This window comes from Puntigrus tetrazona, chromosome 17 (genome assembly GCF_018831695.1).
Source record: "Puntigrus tetrazona isolate hp1 chromosome 17, ASM1883169v1, whole genome shotgun sequence".
Taxonomy (NCBI): Eukaryota; Metazoa; Chordata; class Actinopteri; order Cypriniformes; family Cyprinidae; genus Puntigrus; species Puntigrus tetrazona.
The window spans coordinates 4011313-4037945 of record NC_056715.1 but is presented as its reverse complement, the minus strand read 5'-3'; the positions used below and the strand labels follow the sequence as shown (position 1 = coordinate 4037945).

At 36.4% G+C, this 26633-nt stretch overlaps 1 long non-coding RNA gene across 1 annotated transcript in view; it reads left to right on the top strand.

Moving 5' to 3' along the window:
* LOC122362258 overlaps positions 1 to 26249 on the top strand; it is a 119571-nt gene extending 93322 nt beyond the window's left edge. Inside the window, exons 2-3 of the long non-coding RNA XR_006253080.1 lie at positions 9730 to 9836; positions 25204 to 26249. This is a non-coding gene — a long non-coding RNA (uncharacterized LOC122362258). The remainder of the gene's footprint in view (positions 1 to 9729; positions 9837 to 25203) is intronic.
* Positions 26250 to 26633: the final 384 nt, after the last annotated feature.

The window sequence follows — 26633 nt, the reverse complement described above, 5'->3', positions numbered from 1 at the left end:
GTGGTGACAGCTTCATGCTATTATCAGGCCACAATTGGACACACTTGAATGTTTATTGAAACTAGGGAAATGGCATTCCGTTCATTTCTCATTTGGGACTCTTAAATACTGATGCGGGGCTGATTGTAATGGTCATGAACTGTAAAATTTATATCTCTGTTTTGGTGTTTGTTAAGAGGCGTGCGAGTCCACTGTCATATGAAATGGCCTTGCACTTTCCACAAAGCTTAAGAGAATCATTTAGTATATCTTGCATAAGGTTTCGCTATGAGAAATGCTTTCCCAGCAAATTCTTATCCGAGTGAAGTAAAAATCTTTGGTAGGAAGAAAGGAAGAATTAAGCTAGCCGATAGGTCCTTCAAATGAGTAAACTGTAAGAGCTAGTGTTGTCAAAAGACAATGTTACTTTGGTACCAAGTCGGCACTAAAAGAAAAATACCAGCATTTTTTAAGTACATTATTTTTGTGATGCAGTTTAAACAACGGAATGTAGCCTACAGTTTTTTTTTAAGTATGGAAGCATTTGTGCAGCAAGATTAAATTTGAAATGCAATATTCAAAATGGGAAATGGCATATCGAAATGGCCATGTGTTTCTTATTTAAATTTACATTTTCCATTACCCCACACGGGCAAAGATTGGTGCAGAAGGTAAATGAAAATAATACAATTCATACTAATTTTAACACTTTATAAGCTGACCCAATTGATTTGATATGTGTAACATGTCCAAGCAGAAATAGTAGCAAAATGTAAATGCATTTAGACTAACAGTTAGGGCACCTACGAATGCATTTTCATCATGACGCATGATGGATATTTGGAGTAAAATTCAATGCGGCTTTAAAAATGCATTTCAAGCTGACCACGCCCACTCTCCATCAATCATTGCTTCAAGGCGGGGAGTGACGGAAGCGTGTTGAAACATGGCGGCTGTAGATACGAAGTGGAGAGTGAACAGAGAAATTGTGTTTCAGAAGATCTGTACACGTATGTAGGTGAAATATTATATTGTGGAGTCTTTGTTTTTCAATATCTCTGATTATTTCCTACTTTTTCTATGTGCATTATTAAAATTCCTTTAGAGTTAACATCAAATTTCTATCCTTCAGAAATATATTACTATCATTTATCAGAATAATATGTGTGACAGGCTATTGCTATGTTATATATGTGAATGGCAAGAGTTTTTATTGTTATTATTATTATTATTATTATTATTATTATTATTATTATTTAAATTAATACTTTTATCCAGAAAGGATGCGTTAAATTGATGAAAAAGAAAATTCAACTAAATGCAAAAAAAAAAAAATCTATTAATCTCATAAATCTATAAATAAGCATATATATTCTGATAAGCTAATGCTGAAAGTTCTGCATCGCAGGAAAAGGAATAAATACAATTTAAATACAATATTCTTTCTGACCCAAACCTTTGAACATATAATATACCTTATTTAAAATATACCTTATTCCATATATGCTGAAATAAAAATGGCAAATAAAATAATTAAATAAATAAAATAAATCAGGAAGGCTGAATTAAAGTACCTGTAATGGGATTGGCAAAAATGAAATGATACATATATAATTCAATTTAATGGGACACGTTTTTTTTAAGTCACCTTTATTTATACGGTGCTTTTAACAATGTAGATTTTACAAGATCAGTGAAACAGTGTTAACAAGCTTAAACACTCAATTTTTGGTTTAATGCATTTCATTATTGAATTCAGAGAAGTCTTCATCCAGGTCAGTTCTGTTTTAATATTATCTGTGCAATAAAGTTGACGATGATGCTGGAAACTAAGTCAGAGGCGACAGCAGCAAGCAACCAAAACTCCATCTGGGACAGAATTAGACCAGCTAAGACCAACTAGAAAGGCGCCTGAACAGATTTCCTCAGTGCCACTTTCACTCTTGCCCCAAACTTTTCATAACATCACCGCGTGTGCTATTGCATGTCCCGTGGTTTTGGTGTGTTTGGTTTAATGCGGTGTGCTTCTTTCAGCTGTCCAAATGATCAAACTGTGATCCACAGCTCCCCGTGGTTTCACAGACTGAAAAGAAAACAAACAGATCCGCCAATGTGCAAATTAACGAACTGTACCAAAAGTGCGGTAAGGCAGAAGGGTACATCTGGGAATGCTGACACCAGAAAAGTGATCAGATCACCAGACACAACTCAGCAGACACTATAGCTACTTAAATGCTGCTCCCAAATCCCCTTTACTGTTTGTGAGGCCTTGTTTAATGGATTTGATGAATAAAACATGGATGGAAATTCGTCTAAAGGGAGGGGGCTTAGCTCTGTATATCAAACTCACTAATCCCTTGAAGAGCAAACATTAAAGCTTCTTTTTGCCATTGCTCGGCAGGATTGAATGCCTGCACGTCCCCTGAAAAGAAGTCTTATCTGTAAAAGCGCTACATTAAGCCAAGGTTATAAGGATGCAGAGCTAGTCATTAAACAGCACAGGAAGCGCGTTCCTTACACTGGAATAGCGTCTTAATTGCTGTCCGGAGGAAGGCCGTGGCGGTGCGATTATGAATGGCAAACATGAGGAATTCAATACTTCTCATAGGATAACGAGGACCGTGGTGTAATTACAGCATTTGTCAGAACTCGGACTGCTCTGAAAACAGGTGCTGCTCAGGAATGGCTTAGCCAAAAAGACATCTGGGACACAACCGTTAACATGGTTCAAATTATTAGGAAACCGTGATTGTCAAAGTCTGACAGGCTTGCGTTGAAACTTAAGGCATTTCACTACGGGATGACTCTGCCATATTGCAAGCATGCTGTAGGTGGTAGAAGTTGTCATTCTGTTTAGTTATAAATGAAGATGCTTCATGTTAGGGGTGCAGCGACTAGATAATTAGTTTCTTTTGAGACTGTAATGACCAGTGCATCCAGTTTTGTATAATAACCTTTAAAGGGCCAATATATATTTTTAAAAAGTTACCGAGAGTACTGTGAATATTATAAAATGTAAGTAACTCAAATTAAAAATATAATAGTAATCGTTACTTTTAATGAGTCCTCACAATCACAATCTGCTGGTTTGTCTGAGCCTCTCCATTTTGTCACAGATGAGGTTTTGGTTACTTGCTGCTGTCACCTCCGTTTTGGTTAGTTGGGGACACTTAATTTCCAGCGTTGCTGTCGAATTGATTGCACAGATACTGTTTAAACTGAACTGAGCTGCACAATAACATCACTGAATTCAGTGATGGACTGCCTTTAATGTCAACCTGCTTTGACACACTCTGCATTGTTAAAAGTGCTATATTAATAAAGGTGACTTGTTTTTTAATGCAATTTAATCATCTTTTATCTGACTAAAATAGCATCTAATTTTAGCAAACAACAACAAGAAAACACATTTAAATTGATCAGAGTTCAAAATGAAACCATCTCGATTTTCTGTTCACGAAATAAAAAACCTGTTCAGACAATATGATAACTATTACAATAAACATAATAACAATATAGTTTAAAAGCAGAGTCCACACCACAACTATAATGGCAACACCGTTTTTTTTTCAACCAATAAAGAGTAAAAACACTGACAGCCAGTCAGAATTCATCCTGCTTTACAAAGCTTGAACATTCAAAACATCTACTGCAGAATGCAATTGTTATAAACAGAATTTATTATAGATTATTATATGCTAGATGTGTGATAATTAACATGTTTCAATGATAATTTTGACCTCTGTGCGATGTATAGTTAGTAGTCAAAGAATCCCATGATGTGCAATGATTTCAGAAACTTCAAATGATGGCAGTTTTATGTTTGACAGTTTGCGGTGAATGCTAATGCTGTTTTAGTGCATTATAATTATCTTCATGGTCATCGTTCTTGGCCTTAATGCAGCAATTAAATGTTGCGTGTGAATTTACATACTAAAAGTTGGTTTTTGAGTTTGGACTTAATTGTAATTGTAATTGTAACTGTTCATACTTTTGACATAACATTCCTATAACATTTTTTTCAACATGCTTTGAGGCAAAAATGTACTAGTAATCAGTTTTCAAAGTCAACCAGCTGACATCAGAAAAGATAGATGGCTGATATTTAGACTGACGGCCTCATTATGTTGATTTCATGAGAAAGGATACAGTCCCTCGAAGGATAAAGTCACCATGAGTTTGAAGACGTGTGTTGAGATCTGTCTTTGGGCACTTCTGACTGCTGGCGCTGTGCTTGTAAACAGGACACTTAACCTCATCTGGTTTAGTGATGGCCTTTCAGTGCTGTTTTTTCAGTGATGACATAACCGTATATTAAAAAAATAAATAAAAATTATACAAACGAAGAAGCCTATTTTGAGGCAGCTAGGGGAAGACCTGGGGCTGGTCAGCGACAGGGGTTGGTTGAGTTTCTGGGTCACAGTAAGGCGCTGTCACAGAATTGTAACATTTGAATGCATGCTCTCTTACATAAAAAAGTATGGGGAGAGATTAGTCTGGTTTGTAGCAGCGAAAGGGATCTGTAATATCGATAATGGCCATTAGAGGCAGTATAGGGTTGGCTCTGCTCGCGCACACAAAGTTAATGCGTTCCCTCCACCTCCATCTGTGCTGTATAACTGCAGCAGTGATGTGGTATTACTGAGACATCTATAGGTTAAAAATGGTCCTCAAGATCCTTGTTAATAGAAGGCCAAACGTGCAAAGAGAGTGTGTAGATGGGTGCAAGGTCCAGGCCATAAATATAGGTCTCAAGTATCATTTGCAGCCAGAAACACAAAATCTAAAGGTCACATACATATGCGGTACTTAATATATATTATTTCTTGTGCATTTCATACATTTTAAATCTGACGAAAATCAAGAAGGCCCAAGAAGCAAGCTAAAGATCTCTCATAAGAGATATTTTATACTTCAGCATAGAGTATTTAAATTCTGCCATATTAGAGCGCAAATGATATACCACACTGATGGACAAACACGCTTCTTTGTCTCATTACAAAGAGAGGGAGGTAATTGAGTCCCGCAGTTTTTAATTTTTAAAAAGTGAATCGTTATAATGATTACCAATTTAAAATTGAATCACAGTGCTAATAATATGCAGTGTAATAGGAGTCAAAAGTGTCAGCAAAGTGTCAAATTGCAAAAACGATGAGCTGCGTAAGTCACGTTTTACTATTGATTTTAGAAATAATATAAAATACAGAAAAGTATCAAATGGAAAGAACAGAGCAGGAATGGAAAAATCTGTTTAATAAAAAAAATACTATCAGCATGCAGTAAATGTACTGTACAAATAAACTTGAGCTCTCTCATTCAAGGAAAATCCAAATGTTTATGCATTGCACATGTTTGACGCTTGTTATAAACTGCGTTTTTGCATGAAATTCGGCTAAAGTAACAGCATCGCACATTTAAGTTACAAACGAGCACACCCTCTCTTATGTTAAACATAAAGTTGATATTCTAGAAGGGAAAGAAAATGTATTTTGCCGTGATTGAGCTTTGATAGGAATCACTGGTCTATGATAAAGACTTGGTGTGATTGTTGTACGTACACATTCATTATGTCTATTCAGATCAGTCAAATGGTAAAATTCGAAGTTGGAGCCCGGGAAAGAGCAAGGGGAACTGAAGTACGTGTAAAGCTAAACCATGTGTGAAGTGCAAACCGTTTTTTTTTGGAAAATTAGATTGGCGTCTTACCAGGTACAAGGAGCCCTGCTCTCCGATCCCATTTGGTCATATTAGCAGCGTATGGCTCGGATGTTTACAGCAATACCAGCTGAAATCCTCACTGACAGTGTCTGTCCGCTTTTCAGATGCCTTCTTCACTTCGGGCTATGTTTCCAAGGTAACGGAGCTGAAGTGTGTACATCAGTGTTCCAAGCCCTTCAGTGTGGAATAACCGGCGTTTCTGTGGGACAGCACAAATCGAGGAGAAGAATAAAGCAATTTATCACTGCTTAATAGAGTAATGTTCCTATTTACTAGCTCGCAGAAGAATCTGTGTCCCAGCAAATGTTTTCAGAGACTGAACAAACAAGTGCCATGATGCGTGATGGGATTTTTTTTTCTTCGTTCATTTTCGTCTGCCGTCGAGCAGAGGCCTGATATTTTGACAGGATTTTATGCAAATTATTTGTTTCCTTACGCCCATGCAAATGTTGCCGTCCGCAAGTTCTGTTTGAGTATTGCTATCAAAATCGAGAAAATAAGCCAGTTTTGGTTTGGATTTCAACAACAGAGATGCCTTGGGGTGTTTCACTTCTCATCCATCTCTATCTCTGTTGAAGGAATCCATTGATCCAAGTGTTCAACTGGGACACACTGCTGTTTTCACCTCAAATTTATCTCAAATGCAGCTTCTGAATTTCGAATTACGTTTTTGAAAGACGTCTCTTGCAGTTTCTAATGCAATCAATAGAGCAATAAATAGTAAATACAGTTAAAAATAACTTTCCTTTTTTTAATATACTTTAAGATGTATTTATTCCAACAAGGACAAAGCCAAACTTTAATACAGTTTTTTTTTTATCATTTTATGCTATATAACATTATAAGTTAACATTACTTATACTATCAGAAAAAGAAAAAGGAGTACTTTAACCATTTAATCAATATTCCATTTATTGAAGCCAAGTTATTGCATTTATTTCAAAATAATGACTTAAGACAGTAACAATATACAAATATATATTGCATGTGTGAACTTATGTTTAGCTATTCTTTTCAATAATTATCTTTTAACTGCTTTTGAATTTTTTGGGTCATAATCATATCGGGATAAATATTGGTCATAGTCGTTGAAATTTACTTCAAATTTTACCGAAATATTTAGGCTACTTACAAAAATCTCCCACAGATCCTGCACTTTAAAGGGTGCACAACACACACACACATCTCGTGTTAATCTTAAGTAGCCATAAAGTAGTACTCAAATCTTCAAAAAGTTGTATCATATTTATATAAAAAAGATAGCTTTACATTATATTTTATATCATTATATTTTTATTATATTTATATATTTTATATCATTTATACACACACACACACACACATATACACACACATATATATATATATATATATATATATATATATATATATATATATATATATATATATATTACCAAAATATTTATATATACAGTAAATAATAAATATACACACTACACATACTTACATATATAATGTAAACTAAAACTTTTCTTTTGGAAGCAATTAATCACATCTAGTATATTTAAGAGAATAATTACAATTCGCCTATTAGTAAAAGATTTATTTTTAAGACAAGTTACATTCATTGCCATGTTTGTCCTTATTTCCCCTCAGGATGGACTAATGCTTTATAGACAAGCTGCTGATGTGCATTACAACTTTAATGAGATCTTAACATCTTTTTTCTCCCTCGTTCTTCATGTATTGTGCGTCATCTCCTGACCTCATTGTGTGTGGCTCAATCTCTGTGAGATACCCAACCCTTCCGAGGCATCTTAAATGCCCTAATTCATAATTCATTTATGACATTGTTTGCTCATTAATAATGTAGAAGCCTTGCGTTTCACTTATCTCATTCCTGCAGTTCTGTGAACTCTTTTAGCATTCCGCACATTTGTTCAAGTATCCTCAGGATATTGGAAAACAAACGAGCTTCTCTTAGCAGACTCGTGAATGCATCTATATTTGGTCTACACATGTCTACGAGGAAATATATTTATTGTAAAATCGCATGCTAGAGGGGTTCATGAACGTTTCAAGAGGGTTATGTGGTGTTATTGTCCTCTGTCGTGACAGTTTTTTGTTTAGATATCTAAAAATACACTGCTACCTCACTTGCAGATCAGCTTGCGGCCCTCTAACCTTAGCAGAATGCTGTGTGCACTGCTGTTGACAGGCTGTCTGTGGTAGTACGTCTGCTTGAAATCTATTACACAGGGATTTAAATGCTCAGCTGTGGTGAAGAATATTGAAAAATGCCTTGTGTGCTATTGCAAGATCCGAGAACTGTTTGTTTGACAAAGTTACGTTTTAACTACTGTATGTCTGAAGTTTGAAATGCGGTGAGCTAGCGTTAACTGTAAATACAGACCTATTTGTATGTAAACCCTTATGTAGCCTACTCAAATTGTTAGGTTTGTTTCTTTTTAAGTTTGAAACATGGATAAACTAACATTTTGATGCTATAATGTATATGATATCATATAAAATATAATGTTTTATCTATGTTTACCTACGTTTTATCTAAGTTTCTTCTTATCAGTTATGTGGTGTTTGGGTCGTATGTTACATCTATCTAAGTGTTTATTGCATATTTCAGTTTAAATTCACCATGATGGTATTTAGGGCTTGTGTGAATGACACTGAGCACCTTCTATATAGGTTATTATTATTAAAAAAAAAAGCTGCTTGTGATGGGCTTTGGTTCATCACGTGACTTTCTCATCACCACCTGCATTTGATGATTATCAGTATATTTCAATGGAACAAAGCAGATTCAGTACGTTATTAGGTTGATATATTAACATTATATCAGTTATGTCATCTGTAAATTCAACTTAAAACCGTAAAACCTAAAATGTTGTCAGCGTATTTTTTTTAGGGTCAAGATTATTTACCGTACATTTTATAGATTTTACAGTATACTTTTGAAGTTTGCAACATCTAGCTAGGCTAACGTATTGATGCTTGCACTACAAATATTAGATAAAATATAAAATTTTTCAATTTTAAGTATTAAACAAGAATATAGACAGTTGGAGGGAAAAAGTATGCGAACCCTTAGATGTACTTTAATGTCTGTATTAATCATGAAATATGATCATATTGTTTAAGTCACAAATAACATAGATTGTGTTCATGTATTTATTGGACACACCTTTTTAAACATTCACGGTGCACAGCAGAAAACCCTTGGCTTTAATAACCAGTTGACCTTCCTTTGGCAGGAATGACCTCAGCGCTTGTTTATACAAATACAGAATATAACCTGTGCTGCCCAGCAACCTCACATACATTCATAATCAACAGCTACCATTTTCCCTATCAAGATAGTACAATTGTACTGTGGACGTTTAAAAAGGAAAACTTTTCTGCTAAATCTCTTTGAACCTTTGCCCAGGGGCTCATTCTAAAACTTGAAAGAGAAAATGGCAATTTAATGAAAGCCACAACTCCTGAAAGCTCCATCCATGGCAAGATCATTTGCCCCGGCCTTTAAAGATAACAACAGAAAGAGATGTTACTTTAACAGAATTAAGTGAGGCAGACCTTGGACCTGTTGTCTTTCGGAGGATGTCACCTTAACTGCTATGGGAAATAAAGCGATGATGAAAGGCCAGAGTCGGTATGTCATCGCAAGGCAAGAATGTCTCAACAATTTGTCAGTGGATTGCTTGCAGAGATAATTAAAACAGCTTTGCGTTTCTTACCTTCTTCTTCCAGAGGTCAAAATGTCAAGGGCTCGTTTGCGAGGAAAGAAACGAAACAGTCAGACTTTTGCACGGTTTCTTTGACTGAGCACTGTTATCTCGACCATTAAATGCTACAGGGGCACTCTGAGATCTCTGACTCATGAGTATAATGCATTCCTGCCACTTTCATCTCCATCCAGTCTACCCTTATGGGAAAAGATGCTGTTTATCTTGTAAAACGTGGTCTAAACTACACCATTAGTCTGCAAAACTTGTATCTGCGCTCTTAGAAAGGCTAAAAAATGGGTCGAAATGAACGGATGTTTGTGTTTTTCAGAAATGCTGGAACAACAACACACACAACGAGACGTCCTTTTGAAAGCAGATCTGAATGAAGCCTGGAAGCAGATCGCGTTTGGATTGGGTTTTTGTGCCCGGGCTGAGGTAAAAACAACACCGTGTCATCAAGCACACTGCATCACGTCGCATTTAATACAATTACGGCCCACTCAATGCGTTTCCTAATGCAATGTAAAATTTGCTTAGACGTCTCCCACACAAACTCCCGGCCACTGTTTATGAAACCTTATTGAATATAACCGCTATATGCATTATTAAAACAATCCTTCACCTTCGTGTTAATGAGAAGGTAATTTTGTGTTCCTGGAAAGACAACGGAAGTGCTTTCGAAACTTCTAAAGGAGCGGTGCCATGACCCGGGACTGGATCTGTATAATTAGGATGTGATTAGAGCAGACAGAGGGAAATTCAATTAAAGTGCATTAGCTCGGTGTTTCCTAGGGAGAGGGGCTCTCAGAAATGGCCTCCGTTCAGCTGCACAAAGGCAAGCTGGGGACAAAAGTGTGTGGCATCCTGCCCATCTGTGGGCAGAAGCGGCGACCTGCTCCACTGATCCGCCCTCAGGGGGCTGGGGGGGTGAGCGCGACCATGCCTCTCTCTCTTTCTCTGCTGGCACGTCGCGGTGTGATTCCTGCCAAGCGTCCGGGATTAAACACACCCTGTGACCTTATCAACAATTGCAGCTTTGCCTTACTTCCTGGCTGCAGTTCGAAGCGAGAGTGGACCATGCAGTCGAATGGCCTCTAATGAGCGCCACAGTTAATATTTATCTAATAATGCTGTGAGCTTAATGATGGCTTGAAAAACACAAATAGCGACTCTATTGGAAGTAGACATGAATGGAAATGGCCGCCTCATTAGTTAGTCATGCCTCTCAAGTGAACAACGCTAATGACTCTCAAAGGTGCCTCACATACTGTCCACTTTCAGTGAGTCAGCTGCCGTCTGTTCTTGGAGCCCGATTTTTCCTCTTTCTCGCTTTGAAATTTGATGTCCTTTGGAGAACACAAAGCAGTTATCGTAAAGACTTTTTGTGAGATTAAATTTTTTTTTAATATTATGTTGAGCATTCCAGCCACCCACATAAACAGGTCCTTGAGATGATTTGAACACTTCAGGCTTTCAATGACTGAAACAGTGATTTTTCCTTTGCCAAAATGCAAAAATGATGCCTTTTAGCATGTCACAGAGGCAGTTTCCTTAAAAGTAAAACTTTATCTACCCTTAAAGGGTGCATAATTACAACTTATCTAATATACATATATGCACACTTTAGGGGTAGATTAGGCATATATGTTTTGATGCTACTATGCCAGCGAAACCTCAAGGATACTATTTTTTCCCTGTAACAGTGAATCCAACAGCTAAATATATATGAGGAGCAGTATTTGTGGGATGTCTAAACAATGTCCAGAATTAACTTTTTGTCACATATGCCAATCATGAGTGATTAGAACTTCTTTTGGCTATTAATATTTATTGACAGCCATGACAGCTACATTTTTAATAAACTTCATTTTAGCATATATGTGACATTATGTGCATAGTTTATTGGCTCAAAAATGCTATAGATCAGCCTATCTTTGTCTATTATTTTTATTGTGAATTATTTCACATTTGTAATATTATCTTCCATTATTCTAATTTAACAAAACTTTTTTATTTTTGTATTATTAGCCCTAGCATATATATTTTTCTCTATTGTCTTTCTACAATATTTTATAATGACAGAAATAATTGTATTATTAGTATTCCTATTATTGTGTAAGAATAATATATAATTAATACAGATTTCTTATCATTTAACATTTTTATTATTTGAAAAAATGCTGTATTTTCTATTTTTGTTATATATGATCCCAGCACGTCAATGTGTCACTTGCAGCATCATATAGCAGCAAAATGAGCCAGACTATCAGTAAAGACTTCTTTTTCATAAGTTTAAAATAGCATCTCAAATTAATGCTGAAATGTTTCACATATGTGTTACCATATGGAGTTCTGGAGGCGTCTGATCCTCTGACAGTAACGTGTGCATTGCACACAGTTTTTTTTTTTTTTTTTTTATCAGGAAAGGTTACAAAAATATGTCATAAAATAACTGACGACGCGGCTCATATTAATGCAAGCCTCATTTCGTGCCTGGCATGTTTTTAATTAGAACCCTGGACCTAAATGGCCAAGTTTTTATGATAATTTCAGTTAGTTGTTTTGGTTTTGTAACGCAGCTTCCCCCCCCCTTGACTGTATCTCTTTGAAATACCCAACGCTCTACGGGACAGAGCCTTCAACTTCAATGCCTGCATTTGTAATTCACTTATAGCATTGTTTGGTCATTAATAATGTACAAGCTTCGTGTTCTGCTTATCTCGCTCCTGCAGCTCTGTCATCTTTCTTAGCATTCTTTTAGCAAGCGTCCTCAGGATAGTGCGGTTCAAGAGAGAAAAGGGAGCAACATCCATTCTTCTTTTTCCAGAGTACACATGTACTAAGGAACACAGTTATTTCTCATGTTTGTGAGGGTTCAGAGCAGTGTGGTGTCAGCTCCTTCTGCAGCGACTAGATGTTTTTGTTGTTTATATATCTGAAACGTGCTGTCAGCTCCCCTGCAGATCGGCCCACGGCCCCCTAACCTTAGCAGAATGCTCTGCCGCTGACTGCCTGTCTGTGATGGTTAATGTTTCCTGGTCTTCTGTTCACTTTGAGCCTTTCTGATTCCACAGTCTGTCATGGCACTGAGCCCAGGCAGGGCAACACTTGCATTTTATATGTCTGCACACCCACATTCGCCTGTTCATCAAACGCATCCCACAGAAAGCAAACGGACCTCTCTGTGTAGCGCTTAGCAGGTAGCACAAGAGGATTACATGCTAAAACACCCAATGAATATTGTAGCGAGTGTGTTTTTCTGCCTCTTTCCGCTTTATTTGGTTATAATCAAATTTCCATGCTTCTTCGTTGTGCGTTAGGTCTGTATGACGGTGGGCGAAACAGTCTGAATGTGATTGGATTGTTAAATGAGGTCATGTTGTTGGCCCGTGTGGGCGTGCGCAGCTCTGAACTAAAACACAATGTCCTTCTCAGTCTGTTTTCACAGCGAGGGTGAGAGAGAATTATAGAAACTAATGGAGCGTTTAATCGCAATCTGTCTCAGAGCGCTTGTCATGTAGAGTATGTGGATTCGAGCTTGTGCGTGGATGTGTGTCGAGGGTGATTTCTGAGTTTTTATGTACATGGGTGGGCTGTGTTAGATCACTGGTTTTCAATTTGTTCAGGCCAGGTATAGAGTATGATCTGATCAAACATCCAGGTAACACCTACAGTATTTACAACAATGTTTTTAGCACTGACACAATAGTGCTCATAGTTTGAAAACTGTAATGTTTTTTTTTTAATGTCTCTTCTTCACGGAGGTTGCATTTATTTGATCAGTTGTACTGCAATATTGTGAAATATTATTGGAATTTAAAACAATTGCTTCCTACTTTAATATAGATTTTTCATCAGTGAAATAATAATTAGTGTCAGACACTGATTTGGTTCTCAAAAAGACTTTATTCTTATTATCAGTATTGAAAGAAGCTGTGAGTAGCGTTGCAAAGTGTGGAAACATTTTTGTTAAATATCCGGAAACTGTTCAAAAAATCCTGAAAGATTCCCAATGTTTTACCAAAATTTACTGGAAATTTTCCACATTATTGTGTGTGTGTGTATATATATATATATTTGTGTGTGTATATATATATATATTTGTGTGTATGTATATATATATATATATATATATATATGTATGTATGTATGTATGTATGTATGTGTGTGTGTATACATTTATATTTAGATGTAAGTTTTTTATATTTTAAATGTACTGCCACGTTTAATCAGTGTTATGCATCCTTATTAAATAAAAATGTTTTACAATTGTTTTATTTTACATTAAAGATACATGTATTTTGTATATCATGGCAACGTCTATACTATTTTGAATTTGTATTTATATTGTTTATTATTTTCTTATTTACTGTAATACTTCTATTATGTTAATTACTTTAATATTTTTATTATATTTATCCCTTTCATGTTCTATGTGAAATGTGATTTTTAAGTTTGTTTAATTTTAAATGCATTGCCAAAGAAAGAAAATACAGTAATTTTCAGTCAGCCACATTCATGATTGTTTCCCTATTTTTTTCAATCTGTAGTTTCTTTCTTTCTGTTCAGCGCATTAGATAAAACAATTATGCACAGGTCTGCATGTGCTGCTTGTCCATATCTTTATATTGTCTTCATCGCTCAAGTCGGAAAACACTGCGTCTTAGGTAAAGCTATATTGTATTTGTTAAATGTCAAAAATTATAAATTAAACATTGTGGAAAACCGATATTCATAAAACAGAATTTTACATTTTTCATAGCAAGACATGACCACAGTTTGAAAACCACAGTATTAGATATCTCAGACGGTCCCAAAAAAGAAGTACCTATATGTTGAACCCACTCAGCGAACAAAATTCACTTCAGTGCTCATTGAATTGATCATATACATTCACTTCGAACAATATGGAATATGCTGATGTCCACCTCTCAGGGCACTTATATTTGAATAAAACACATAAAAAGCGATAAGAGAAACATAAAAAATGTGCAGAGCTGGGGTACGCGAGCTGGTCTAAACTACAAATCAGCATGGCAAGCACAGACTTTCTTAATAGCCTTCTCTGGGAGCACACACAATGATTTTGTGGGATCCACGACGAACCATTAGCATCATATCGAGATATAACCCTAATTAGCACGTGCTACCTGTATATGCGCTTGTTTTGGGAGCGACCGCACATTGTTCGCTGCCCACATTGTTTATACGTACCTCATGACCATGTCATTCGCTAAGACTCGTTGTGTGGGCCGATGTAAAAAGAAACAAGTCCAGTTGTCCATGCAGACCAAGTTCTCATCTCTACCCTGAAGCTAGAGAGCCTGAGGCCAAGTAATATCACGGTGGACTTAATAGAGGTCAGAAAAGAAGTAGTTTAGAAAAATCAGCTGCAAGCAAAGACTGAAATAAAAAAAACTGTGCTGGATTGAATTTTGACAGCTATTTTACAGCTTTGACCGACATAAAATTGTTGTACTGCTATTATTAATTAATTAGCATTGATAGAAGTAGAAATAACTGTTAGCGTCTTTAGGGAGTGTGTGCAAAGTGACAGCTGTGTTCATACAAACCTTACATGACCTTTAAAACTAAATGTGGTTTTTAAAAAAGAAACAAATGCAGTTCGTAAACAGAATTTGATTTATGGTTTGATCAAAGACTATAGTTTTAGAATACAGAAAGGCGTATTTTGAGGGTTTGTTTGGAATTGCTGGTCAGTGCAGATGTAAGAGTGTTTTTTTTGTTGTTTGAGACGATGTATTTTTGTCTTTTCAGAAGCGTAAACTATTGATGTACCAAAAACAAAATAAGAGACAGAAACTTAATGAAAACTGTCGGCAAGAGCGGCACAGCCGAACTGGTCTTGCCTGAAATATCTTTTGTATTTGAGAAATGAATGTTCTTTTGCCAAGATTACAATTTTTCAGACACTTCGAGGCTTGTGTTGCGCTTCTAATTAAGTTTGAATTTCAAACCTTATACACAATGCTTTGATTTTAATAAGATCGTCTCATAACAGAAAATTATTCAGGGAGATATAAAGAAACAGTGACCTTCTAGGAAAAGAATCCATGCATCATAATGAGCTGCGAAAGATCAGGGTATTATTTCACTGTGTGCTGTTCAGTAATACACTAGACTAAATTGGTCAATATGATATTTACAAGATGCAATATATACACCTGCAGCATCAATGCATGAATTTTAACCTTGGTTTCCTCTGCCTCTTCCTATATATAAGTGGAGTTGGTCAAGATTAATGGTGTTCTCAATGCTGAGAAATACAGGCAGATACTTATCCATCGTGCATTTCCATCAGGGAGGCGTATGATTGACCCCAAATTTATTCTGCAGCAGGACAATGACCCCAGTCATACAGCCAAAGTAATTAAGAACTATCTACACCGTAAAGAAGAACAAGAAGCACTGGAAGTGACGGTATGGCCCCCACAGAGCCCTGATCTCAACATCATCGAGTGTGTCTGGGATTACATGAAGAGACGGAAGGATGTGAGAGAGCCTCCATCCACAGAAGATCTGTGGTTAGTTCTCAAAGATGTTTGGAGCAACCTGCCAGCCGAAACTGTGTGCAAGTGTACCTTGAAGAATTGATGCTGTTTTGAAGGCAAAGGGTGGACACACCAAATATTGATTTGATTTAGATTACTCTTTTGTTCATTCACTGCATTTTGTTTAATAAATGTTTAACACTTCTATTTTTGAAAGCATTCTTTGTTTACAGCATTTTTCACACCTGTCTAAAAGTTTTGCATTTGCATTATTATATATAATATTTGAACATTCCTTATGAAAACAGAAATTTTTCATTATGCCAGATGTCAGTTCTGTCAAGCTATATGATCTGTATGAATGGAAATACCCAGCTCATTAGTTAGCTGTGCCTCTGAAATGAATAAGGCTAATGACTATCAAAGGTGGTTGATTTGAAGTCAGTCTGTATATTGCTTCTCTATAAATTTCCTTTTTCTCTTTTTATTTCCTTTCAAAAGAGACATATTTTCTGTATTGTAGAGTGTGTGATCATACAGGTTTTGTTCAATGTGTTTAATTACTACGACGAAGCTATTTTTGTTTAGTTTATCCAACCAAAATTCTATCTGAACCTCTTTTTAAAAAAAACCCCGCTAAAGACCTGGACACTTGCTGCTCCACTTGTTTCTAAACCTTTCAGTTCTGCATGTTTGCCATTTTATTGACAGCACAGCGGAGAGAGAGAGCAGAAAATGATGGGGAAAAAAGGGCTAAATGGGGTCAGAAGACATTTCCTTATTGCATTGCTTTAAATATCGCATTATTTTGTTATGTTATTTAGATACTATGTTAAATATGCCGGTGGTTTATTAGGTCATTTGTTCTTTTTTGACTCATGAAATACTAGAACACATTATTACTGCTATCAGCATTTTGTGATGATTATTTGAAGTAGAAATCATTATCTTTTAAACAGTAGTGCATGTTATTATTCATGCAACATGTATTTGTGATTCGGACAAATTTTGACACAAATGCAACAAGTCAAACAGGGCTTGCATGGCTAGACTTGTTTGTGTTGTGAGATTTGGCCTTTAGTGGCTTGAATATTTTTCTCTCATGCTCTTTATGGATGTGTTTATCCCCTTTGCCTACTTTAAATATATTCAAACACATGCATAGTTGTTCCGGTAGATAGTAGAGAGCTTGTCCGATCTGTTGAACAGCCGGTGCTGCTGAGACCTCCCTTGCCCACTTAACTGGATGCAATTAAACCAGTGCTGTGTTTGGCCTAAAGCAATCTGTTTGCATAACAATGGGCCACGGCAGATGATCTAGGTTATGAGGTGATATGAGGAGAAACTCAAGCTTGTACCTGCGGGTCAGGAGCAGCTGGTGTGGACGGATGCCAGATTGGGCAGCTGGGTCACCGGGGACTCTGGGCAGAGTCCTACTGTCACTTCGTGTCACTTGGGGGGGCCAAATGACCACTTCGTTAATGTAAGGACTCTGAAAGGTCACAATTACACATCGTTTTTCAGGTGTGGAGTGTGCAAATGGACAACAATTTTAAATGGAGTGGAGGATGCACACATCCTGGAGTTCAGACCTTCATTCTGACGGCACCCATTCACTGCAGAGGATTCATTAATGAGAGAGCGATGTCATTTCTACAAATCTGTCCCAATGAAGAAACAAGCTTATATGCAATTTGGATGGTCTGAGGGAGAGTACATTTTCAGCAAATGTTCATTTTGGGTAAACTCTCTTTTTTGACTTTATGACTTCAGTAGATTTATAGTCTCTTCAAGAACACAGTGAAAATGTCAAGCACTCTTGTTCTTTTATGCTATAATATTAAGACATTTATGACTGCATAATATGATTTTATACAGTGTTGATGGCGAAGAAGGTGCCATTCTTTTAATGTATGATTTATGTATTAATAACCAAAAAAACAACAACCAAAACAAACAAAACAAAAAAGAATATATATATATATATATATATATATATATATATATATATATATATATATATATATATGAACAGTGAAATTTCACTGGTACTGACTTCTGTAATTTTTGTGTTGATGCAACTAGTTAAAACTGCATTTTTTTTGGAGAAATGTTGCTTTTGCACCAAGAAAAACTGTAGGAGTACTTCCTACTTTACAAAATCATGTTCACTTGAGGTGTTCACGATCTGATTTGTTGGTTTCCAGAACCTCTTTCATTTCATATTTACCATGAATGAATTCATATAAGTGCTAGACTCACATATGCACGCTATATGCCAGAAAGGTGCATGCGCCAAAGAGCTGTCATATCTGGTGTAACCACTAGCTCAATCAAAGTGGCCGCAGGGGAGCGTTTTCCATTCCTGTTGCTCTAATCTAATCACACCGATTAAATTAGGACGTTAAAGAGGCCTGCTGATAGGCATTGACAGCCAATCCACATGCTTAAGACACAACCCTACACACAAAATCATTCATGCTTAAACAGGATGTGGACTCCTACACAAACACCTGCCGTATCTGAAACCCAAGCCAAGTAAGTTCTTCCTTCAGGAGATTTAAAGTCGCAAAGTGCGTTTAAGTTTACCTGGAAATAGCAAAAAACTCCAGCTGTTCGCAGTACGTGACTGAAACTTCACTGCAGATAATGAGAGATCGGGAATGACTTTCTCTGTGAGATACATCTGAAATCTGACTGTGATTTCGCTTTAGTTTTGCAGTCAAACACTTTAAAGGACAAAGCCTCAAGGAGAAGGTCTTCAGAGCAGCGTTATAAAACGCCTAATGATAAAAGAGTCTCTCGTGATTTTGATTTTTTTTTCCTCACAACGTTGTCAAACAGAGTCAATGTGCAGATTTCAGGTGTGAACTCCGCCTGATGCATTAACATGACTCATTTTCTCTATTACTCGCTGAAGACTACAGTCAAACTCTAGCAGACCTCCTCTTTCATTGCAGTAACGCTGTTAGCCTCGCTGGCCTTTTTTAAAGTACTATCAGATTTGTCACTATATGTATCACAGTTCCTTTTTTCGCATGCTGAGCCAATTAGGTGAAAAAGAGGACTTATACTTTCTCCTTGGCCTCAAGAGCTGTCAAAGATCTTACAATGCAATATTAGTTGGAAGACAAATGTGAGGTCAGTTTGGAATTAAAACGTCACTAAAGTTTGACAGACACTCGGATGATTTAACATTCTGTTAAATGAGAATTTTACAGCTATATATATATGTATGTATGTGTGTATATATATATGTATGTATGTATGTATGTATATTTATATTTATATTAAGTCGTTTAACAGATGCTTTTATCTGAAACAATCAAAACAAGTTAAATGCAGGTACTAGCGCTTTGTGCTAAGTCTCAGCATTAAAACAGGGAAGCTATTATATTATTCGGTTGTTTTAATTATTTTATTTTACTTTTTTACATTAAACATGCAGTTACTGAATGAATGCTAAAAGGGGCAAGATTGTTTAAAGAATATAATTAGAATAAAGTTAGAGGGTCTAATAAAGATTTTTTTTTTCGACAATTCTTAATGACTAAGAACTAAAAATTATTTGTTGTGATTTTTATTACCAATGTTTTATTTAATCATAAAAAAACATACAAGATGTGAAGGAGAATATTTCTTTTGTGTTTTGCAGAAGAATTTTTTTTTTTATTGTAGCTCTGTTGGTTGTGTTGAGTTATACTTTAAAATTGACATTGACTATGTTAGTTTTCAGAGTGTTTGAAGCACATCAGTCTTCCACAGGTATCAATAATGCTGACAGACATGACTCTGCTGATTCTTGGGCATTCGAGATTGCTTTTTTAATTTATTTGCTTTTTTTTATGGAATTGGAAGAGCAACTTCTTATAAGTGCACTTGTTGAGTCATCTTCCCCGTTCATGGATTATATAGCATATTTTTTGAAGGAAATTAAAATGTAAATTCTCACAGCATGAACTTAATTGCAGTACGTCTTAACAATTTAGATTGCCATTTATTATCTTTAGTGTTTGTAAATATTGTATATATTCATTTCATACTTCATAATCATATATATTCATTGTGTAGCATTAGTTTGATAGTAGTAACTTAACTTTCAGGAGCAACTAATAAATCCTCTTTCTTTCTGTCTTTCTGTCTTTCTTTCTTTCTTTCTTTCTTTCTTTCTTTCTTTCTTTCTTTCTCAACAGTGCTGGAAAAGGCTGTGCTATACTGTGATTGCTCCTTCTCAAGTGCTTTCTGGGTTGAATAATTTACATGGCACAATCTTGGAGCCGGCAAGCTGAATTTGATGTATGTGATGGGCAAACCCAAGGGCAGCATAATAGCATGCAGGAGAGGCAGAAGAAGTGGGGACAGAGAGGGATGAGTGAGAAACACCAGAGAGACAATACGCCTCTGTCTTTCTCGCACATCATCCCTCACTGCTTATCTGCCAAGCAGGGGGACGTGCCTTTTGGACAAGCTTTCGCCGGCAAAAAAAAATCTATCTGACAAGCTGTTGTGGCATCTCATACCCCTGGGATACATTACAATTAATAAGTAAGGATGTGAAGGAGATGTCCAATGACTGCTGTCAAATCAAGTCGTATGTGTATCTGCCCACAGCAATGGTAATAAGTCCCCCCCCCCCCAAAAAAAGATCAAACCTATTTAATATGTTTTTTGTATATATATATATATATATATATATATATATATATATATATATATATATATATATATATATATTTGTTGAGTGGGGTGGGTGGGCTGCTTGTTTCAAATATTTTATTTTATCTTATTTTATTACTCAGGTTACATTTATTAGATCTATTATTACAATTTACAAAGTTGTGTCTTCTGTTTTAATATGTTTTCAAATGTAATGTATTCCTGTGATGGCAAAATTGAATTTGCAGCAGCCATTACTCAGTTTCCCATTGTTCTTGGGTGAACTAGAACGACCATTTAATGTCACATAAAACAAATAGTGGTTTGCACATCGGGCAGATGCGGTCACTCTTCGGTCTTTGTGGCCTGGACCTTATGGCATTAATTAAAAATCTGGTTGCACAAGACTATATGAATATAGACTTAAGGATCAATGTGTGGTTGAGTTTATGGAGATGTGGAAGTGAAATCAAAGCCAGTGGTTTCAGGTGTTACCTTCAGAAAGGTCTGACAGAATCAGCTCTGAGGGCTGAGCTGTCTGAAACATGTCTTTCCCGAGATGAAAGCACCTCTATGCTCCATACACATCTTAGCCAAGGAGAGGAAGGGTACGAGATAATCTGTTTGTTCTCAAAGAAGGGAAAAAGCACCATCAATGACTTCAAAAACATCATTTTACTCTTTGCGCAACTGCTGTGATCACATGACTCTCGGGAGAGACGGAGAGGTTGAGGAAGATGAAGGAGAATGTAGAATCTCCTCTCAAATGTCACATGTGGGAATGTGATCATCTGCATATTCTACTCGTTTGGCAGCAGGGATTCATCCATCCAAGAAAAACAAAATGTTTGAGATGGGTCACATTAGGGAGCATTTGTTCAGTATACAAGATCAATATTAATATAATAGCTCAAGGAGCCATCACAACAAATCCGTGTTGGGGTGAAACGAATATGTCAAGCGATTGGTGGGACAACGTTATTGAAGAAGAACTGTTTCAAATGAATAATTTATGTCCTGGAGCAGGTGAGCTACATTTAAATGCATGTAATTTTGTCATTGGGAATTTACTTACGAAGAACATCTTTTATTTCTTCAGCTTCTTTACAGGAACCGTTTTATATCAAACTGGCAGATCAAGGTCAACAATTCAGCTCTCTTCCATCTCACGAAATTCATGCTTTTTTACTCCCCGATGGAATCTCTGCGCAATTGGTGCAATAACAAATCACTTCGCAACATAATTGAGATGTGATAATTAGCAGTTGTAAGATTTCTTTCTCCCGCTCACTCATTTCTTGGAAATTTGTTGATTGGCTGCAAGTGCAAGTTCTGCCAGTAAGCAACTGTGTTTTTTTTTTTGCATTGCTACAAATTTTTAATTAAATCCCATGTACAGTGTGCTGGCACCGACCTGAAATAGACATTCTCAAATTACATTTAATAGTGGAGGCTGGCAGACGGGGAAGTCGGGAAGCCTAATATGCTGCCAAGGCCAGTGATAATTCTGCGGGCCTGTAGGTTTGGGATGCAGAGGAAGAGTAGGGAGGGATTGGCTCGTTGTAATACATCCGTGCTCATAAAAAGAATAATAAAGTGGGAGGGAAAACAGCTCAAACTTTGAAAAGGTCAGTAATCAAAAGTGTTCAGATCACTGGCTGGTGAATCCCTGAGCAAGATGCGGTTTAATTAATGGAGCTTATCAGTGCTGGCTTTGTGCCGTAAAGCCACGAGCTGGGTTATCTCATGCACATTATCAGATGGCTGGAATGGAATGGACATTGAGTGTGTGGTTACAAAAGTTGGCCTGCATCTCAAATTAAACCAGACATGCATGAATACAGTAACACAAGACCATGAAAACATTCAAATCTATCCTTTTTTAAACCATAAAATGTGTTTGGGCCGATCGGTGACAATCCAGCCCTTCCTTTTTTTTAATCAGGAAAGTTTTTAAATATTCAGGAAACCCGATTTAAAATGATGACCCTTTTAGGACTCGCTTAATTAATTGGCCCTAATACCTGTGTGCTTACTAGTAACTAGATGTGTTTAGTATGTAACCGCATTGTAAATAAACATTGGTATGTAGTATCTACAGCTGTAATATTTCTGTGGCTACACACATGTAACAACCATCAGAACAGCATTTGTCATTACAAATGTGTACTTGTGTACAAAACAGGACATTGGTAACTTCACTAATTACATGTGCAACGTTTTATTAGAACGGTATGTATAAGAGTAATTGGAAGAATTTGATCCAGTGGGTGGAGATGGGTTGGTTTAGGGATATGTAAAGTGGGAGGAGTTTGATCTGGAGTTGGTTTGCCACTGTAATACCAGTCCATTTAATATAAAGTGTAATATTCTGGACACCGACCACAATTTATATGTAAAGCCTTATATGTAAACTTACTGGCCGCTGCTGTGTAACATCATTACATAGGAATCATTTACTGAATATAAAGTGTAACACTTTCTTTACCAGACAGTGCTGTTGATCATGTTACACATTTGTACTTTCATTACCAAAAAAGGGTTGTTACCTATGTCCTGTTACACATTTGTACTTACACATGCTATTCTGAGGGTTGTTACATTTGTGAAGTTACAGAAATATAAGAGCTGTAGATTCTATGTAACAATGTGTACTTGCAATGTGGTTACGTACTACGTACCTTATAGTTACTATGTAGAGACTATTACTATTGAGACCAACTTTTCTCCCTTTTATTAATCCTGCTTTCATATTTTACACTTATGTTTTAAAATGCATTTTACTGTATGGAAGCAAAATAAGAACTGAGTTATATCAATAATTAAACATTGTCTTTTCTTTTCTTTCATTGCCACAAGTATAGGGAAATAGATAATCAACATTGCATTATTCGCACAACCCTGAGAACATCTTATATGCCAAAATGTACAATTACAGCTCCAGAGTTTTCTCATAAATATTAATGATTCAGTTGATGTAACAGGCCTTTTTTCCTTGGTGTGGCTGAGCAGAGAGAATCTCCAGGTTTGCTCTTTTGGCAGTCATTCGTCACTCCTTCTTTTAAGAAAATGCAGATAGTGGCATTCCGCTCTCTCTCTCGTCTTTCAGGTAATTGTCAGAGAGACGAGCTCTGCGGGAGGTGAAAGCTCAGGCCCTTAGTGATGCTACTTGACCTGTCAAACAAGACTAGCGGGTCGATTTAGATGCTTCATCCATTTTTAAATGCAATGACCGACTAAAAGTTTTAGGTGAGAATGCAATCGCTCAAACGTGAGGTAGAGGAAGAAACAGGAAGCTGGATGTGCTGCGTAAACTAGACTGAACTCATCAGGGACTTTGTTCAAAATTATTCAGAATGGAAGCTGGAAGGTATTCACACGTTATTGTTGTTGCTTCTCTTGGTAGGTTTGCAAGGTCTTACATTTTAGGCGCTACTGCCAATTACTAATTTTAAATTCATTAACATTAAAGGGTTAATCCAGTCCAAAATGAAAAATTTGTCATTAATCACTTACCCCCCTGTCGTTCCAAACCTGTAAAAGATTTGTTTGTCCTTGGAACACAATTACTAAAATGAACTGCGGATGATGTTCTGTGTCTAAAACTGGTAGAATAATGTGTACATTTGGATAACTTTGTTGTTGCTGTTTTCATTTCTCACGTCAAAAAGTTCTTATTCTTGCAGCTTAGTTTAAGTTTTTGTACTCAGGAGAACTTTTTCGTTTCAAGCTATTTTGATTTCTTATGATATCAACCCATTATTATCCAAATAATCAAATCATCAAATGTATATTTTTTTTTTGTCTGGGGACTTATATGCAGATTATTATGCAGATTCTAAGTATGGGTTTGTCCATCACTTTTCTTATTCATGCACTTTGAAAATTAGAAGTATTCAGTGTATTACAGTTTCCAGAATATTCAGAAGATTCTACGTTTCAGCTCTGATGCGGCTCACCTTCCCTTCTCGATTGCTCACTTAAATCCCTTCCTTCACCTCATCAAGAGGCGTATGAATAATAAATCATCTTTAAAATTTTATTCTGGAGTATTACGCTGAATCTTTTACTGGCTTGAACGTGAGTGGATTATCCAACTCTTTTCCATCGTTTGCGCTATGAAAGAAGGCGGGAAAGCGGAACTTAACCGAGAAGATCAACAGGAAACAGAGCTTTACAGTTAAATGTCTGCTTATTTTAGAAACGGATAAGCTTGCTTCAAATTTAATTTTGAAAAATATTTATGCACCACGCTAAGCTAGTGTAAAATTAGAGCCCTGGTTTAGCTTAAATAGAAAAGGAAGTGCAATTAAGGCTGTTTTTTATTGAATATGTCTACATTGATCAGTCCTACATGGCCTCCCGGGCGAATACGTGAGATAACTTGGCTGTAAATACAAACTCTTTGACCCAACCGCACAGCAAAACAACTATATATAAAATATCAGGCAGGAGTTGTGAGAGTAAAACAGGCTGCTGGGGATGGCGTGTACTGTCAGCATTCATTTGTGCAGCAGTATCCCTGCACTGGGCCGGCCCACACCTACAATCTCTTCACATGAATAAAAAATGACATTTCAATTTATCTTTGTTGTTACGTTCTGGCCCTTGCATACTGATTTTCTATGTTTCAGGGAAAATGAAGCGGTGGAAAAACAGAACAGAATCTGCCAGGGAACTCACAGTGCTTTCCTTGAATAAGAATCAAACGTTAATCTACCAGTCGGGAGGACGCATTATTGCTTTTTTTCAGTTCACATAGAAGGTGTTTGAGATGAGATTGGGCGAATGGTATGTTTTACCATGCATGAAAATGGAATACGTTGAAAGTTACGCACGCATTCTAGTGGAGGAAACGTCTGAACCGCTGTGAAATGCAGAAATGAAAACTATTACTTCCCCGGATTGGCCATTTGCATTCCTCTTGCTTTTTTTTTTTTTTTTTTTGAGGCTATTGAGCCAGTTTTGCTCTTTCATTTCCCCCTTCTTCGGAATGAATGGAATGTCCTTTTATCAAATAAATCAACCCTGCGGATTAAATTCTCTCCGGGGACTCTTGCGGTACGTGCCCTGCTGGTTATGAATTCCTGGCAAAGACACAGGTGCTCTTGACCCAACACAAGACAAGCGGTATTCAGACGCCCAAATTACCGCCTGCCCAAACCAACAGGATCTGCCCCCGCCAAGTCATTTGCATTTTTAAAAGAGACACATTAATCAACGCTTTGTGGACCTGCGCTGGCACATTCATCTTCCTCTCCTAAACAACAAATAATGCACATCAGGATGAAACTGCGCACATATGACACATGTATACATAAAAACCAACTGATTTGCATCCCATTAGCATACTGAAATGATCCATTTGACACATTCATTCAATAGAATTTGGTTGGGGGTGGTCCATTATGCTTTCATCGTGGAGTTCAACAGATGATTTTGTGTACAGGCATGCTTTGTGGCCTGTTAAGTGCTGAATGTTGTTAGCTCATTATGAAAAATGCCTCACAAGTTCACTTTATACCCAGCATTAGAAGTACACATACTTTTTGAAGTACTGTTATGATTGCATATGTTTGTTAAACTTTATCACTGAAGACTGATGTGTTGCACTGGACTGTTTTTTTTCATCTCAGGGCCAGGAAAGATCATTAGTTCTGTAAAAGCAATTACTCTTAGAGGTAATATAATGTAATATCATGAATTTTGTTTACTAAACTTTGACCCCACTCGACAGAGTCAGCAAAGTTTAATAAAAACAAAACATGAAGAATTTATTTTGTATACATTTTATGACATAAAGTCAGAATTGTGAAACATCAGCTTCAGAAATTCAGATGCGAAAAAGTTATAATTGCAAGATATAAACTAAAATAAAAATGTAAAAAAAAAAGAAACACTGATTTTTTTTCTTCTAAGAACTGCAAGATAAATATAGAAATAATTATACAATTAGTAGGAAAAAACTGATTTGTAAGTTATAAAGATTAAAATATTGTATTATAAAAATAAAATATGTATATTTAAAAATATATTTGAGATTAAACACTTGAGATGTGAGAAG